Here is a 4,005-nt window from a genome sequence, read left to right on the forward strand (position 1 = left end):
ACATTGTATATTGACAAAATAAAATAAAATAAAATATTTGAAAAGAAAAAATTTTTTAAGTTTATTGAAACAGATGAAAATACAAGCAGTCTAACAAAAACTATAGGGTATTGCAAAAGGAGTACTAAGAGGGAAGTTTGTTGCAATAAATGCTCACATCAAAGAGTAAAATGACTTCAAATAAACAGCTTAATATCACACCTAAAGGAAATAGAAAAAGAGGAAAAATCCAATCCAAAAAGTAATAGATGAAAAGGCATAATTAAGATCAGAGCAGAACTAAATAAAGTAGGCACCAAAATAATGATGGAAAAAAATATACAAGACACAAAGTTATTTTTTGTGAAGATAAATAAAATAGACATCCATTGGCAGCTCAAGACACTGACAGTGATTAAGCCCATCCCTTGTGTTTTAACTATAAACAAGAGAAAAGAACCACATAACAAAAATCAGAAATGAGAAAGGAGACATTACAAGTGATACCACAGAAATACAAAGAATCATTAGAGACTATTATGAACAACTATTTACCAAGAACTTTGAAAATCTTTAGGAAATGGATAAATTTCTGGACACATAAAAATATCAAGACTGAACCAAAAAGATATAAAACACCTGACCAGGTACCTAACAAGAAGAGATCTGGAAGCAGTGAACAGCAGTCTCCCAATAAGGAAAAGCCAGGACCAGATGGCTTCATTGCTGAATGCTACAAACGTTTCAACAAGGATTAATACTATTTTTTTCCAAACTTTTCCAAAGAATTGAAACACAGGCCATTCTGCCAAACTCTTTCTATGAGGCCAGCCTCTCCCCGATATCAAAATCAGACAAGAGCAACAAAAATCTACAGCAACAAAAAGATACAGACAAATATCCCTGAGGAACATAGGTACAAAAATCCTTAAGAAAGAATTAAAACAGAGAATATAAAAGCACATCAAAAAGATTATACACCATGATAAATTAGAATTCATCCCAGGGATGCATGGATGTCTCAACATATGCAAATTAATAAATATGATACACCACATACACAAAATCAAGGACAAAACTATAGGATTATCTCAATAGGTACAGAAAAAGGGTTTGATGAAATTCAGCATCCCTTCCTAATAAAGACTTTCAACAAATTAGGTATAGGAGGTAGGTAGAGCTCAACGAAATAAAAACCATATGTGACAATCCCACCACCAACATAATCCTGAATGGAAAAAACTTAAATATTTTCCTGTAATAACATAAACAAGACAAGAACGCCCACTCTCACCACTCCTTTTCAACATGGTATTGGTAGTATTAGCCAGGGCTATCAGGCAAGAGAAAGAAATAAAGGACATTGAAATATTAAAAGACAAATTCAAATTGCCCCTGTTTCCTGATTACATCATCCTATATGTAGAAAAACCTCCAAACTCTACCAAAAAAAAACCTAGAAATACTAAACAAATTCAGTAAAGTTGAGGGCACATAATCAATGTTCAAAAATCAGTAGCATTTTTACATGACAAAAACGAACAAGCATAAAAGGAAATCAAGAAAGCTACCCCATTCACATTAGCTACCAAAAGAATAAAATGCACGGGAATCAATTTACCAATGAGGTAAAATATCTCTATAATGAGGACTGTAAAACCCTGCTGAAAAAAATTAAAGAGTAGACCAAACGTTCGAAAGACTTTCCATGTTCATGGATTGGAAGAATTAACATTATGAAAATGTCCATACTACCCAAAGTGATCTAAAGATTCCGTGCAATACCCTTAATGTGGATACCAATAACATTGTTCACAGAAATAGAAAAAAAAAATCCTAAAATTAATATGGAACACCAAAAAGATACCGAATAGCCAAAGCAATCCGGAGCAAAAACGTAAATAAATAAAGACAGAGACATTCCATTTCCTGACTTCAAATTATCCTACGCAGCTATACTAACTAAAACATCATGGTACTGGCATAAACACAGATATGTGGACCCATGGAACATAATAGAGAACCCAGAAACCAACCCTCATATGTACAACAACTGATCTTCAGCAATAATACCAAGTACACACATTTGGGAACAAACAATCTCTTCAGCAAATGGTACCAGTAAACCAGCCCTGCAAAAAATTCTCAAGGGAGTCCTTCATCTGGAATCTGAATAATGAAGATCACTATCACAAATACACAAGAAAGAGCAAAACCCACTGTTTAAAAAAAATGCCTGTGAAAACAATCTTAACTTTCATATGGAAACACGAAAGATCCCAAATAGCCAAAGCAATTCTCAGCAAAAGAGATAAAGGTGGAGGCATACCACTACCTGAATTCAAATTATATACAAAGCTATAGTAAAGAAAACAGCATGTTACTGGCATAAAAATAGACACTCAGACCAGTGGAGCATAATTGATAACACAGAAATCATCCCTCAGGCTAACAGCCTTCTGATATTGGACAGGCAACAGAAATCTACCTTGGGGAAAAGACAGCCTCTTCAACAAGTGGTACTGGGAAAATTGGATATCCATATGCAGGAGAATGAAACTAGATATGCATCTGTCACCATATACTAAAATCAATACAAAATTGATTAAAGACTAAGCATAAGACCTGAAACTGTAAAATTACTAAGGGAAAATATAGGTGAAACTCTTCAGCAACTAGGTCTGGGCACAGATTTTTTTAACATGAGCCCAAACTGAAAATCTTCTGCACAGCAAAGGAAACAATCAAGAGAGTGAAACAACAACCTACAGAGTGGGAGAAAATTTTTGCTAACTATGCATCTGACAAGGGATTAATATCCATAATATAAAAGGGACTCAATCAATTACACATCAAAAGAACAAATAACCCATGTAAAAAATGAGCAAAGGAGCTGAATAGATATTTTTCAAAGGAAGGCATACAGATGGCCAACAGGTACAGGAAAAAAATGTTCAAGATCTCTAGTCATCAAGGAAATGCAAATTAAAACTACATTAAGATACCACCTCACCCCAGTTAGACTGGCTATAATCAAAAAGATGGTGAATGACAAATGCAAGTGAGGGTGTAGAGAGAAGGAAGTGCTCCTGCACTGTTGGTTGGACTGTAACTTAGTACAACCACTATGGAAAACAGTATGAAGTTTTCTCAAACAACTATGGATAGATCTTCCATCCTATCCAGCTATCCCACTTCTGGGTATATACCCAGAGGAATGGAAACCATCATGTCAATGTACCTCTGCCACATTCATTTTCAAGTCATTAATCTCTTTGTACATTTTCTCCTTCAGATCTTCGATATTTTTTCTCATTTTGTTGTGTCATCTGATTGAGTACTCTTGTATCTCATTGAGTTTCCTTAAGAATGTTGCTCAGAATTCCTTTTCAATCATTTCTAGGACTTCCTCCTGTATATGGTCTGATACTTGAGAATTATTATATTCCTTTGGTGGTGTCATATTTTCTTGTTTTTTTTTTTTTCATATCTCTAGCACCTTTACATTGGTGTCTAGTCATTTGGTAGAGCAGTTGCTTGTTCTAGTACTCCAGAGTGGGCTTTGATGAGAGGGGGTTCCTCTTGTAGATGTATTTCATGACTATCAGCGAGTGGAGTGTTTGAGCATTGGTTCTAGGTAGATACAGTAATATAGAACAAAAAATGAATAAAATAAAGCCAGAGGCATAACAGTACCTGGCTCAAATTATACTAAAAGCTACAGTAACCAAAACAGCGTGGTACTGGCATAAAAAGAGACACATGCACCAATGGAACAAAATAGAGAACTCCAGAATTAACCCACATACTTACAGCCAGCTGATATTTGACGAAAAGCACCAAGACCACACACTGAGGAAAAGACTACCTCTTCAATAAATAATGCTGGGAAAACTAGACACCGATACGTAGAAGAATGAAACTTGACCCGTACCTCTCGCCATATACCAAAAACAATTCAAAATGGATTAAAGACTTAAATATGTATACTAAACCTATAAAACTCTTAAAAGAAAACATAGGGGA

The sequence above is a fragment of the Cynocephalus volans genome, chromosome 4, assembly GCF_027409185.1.
Source record: "Cynocephalus volans isolate mCynVol1 chromosome 4, mCynVol1.pri, whole genome shotgun sequence".
Taxonomy (NCBI): domain Eukaryota; kingdom Metazoa; phylum Chordata; class Mammalia; order Dermoptera; family Cynocephalidae; genus Cynocephalus; species Cynocephalus volans.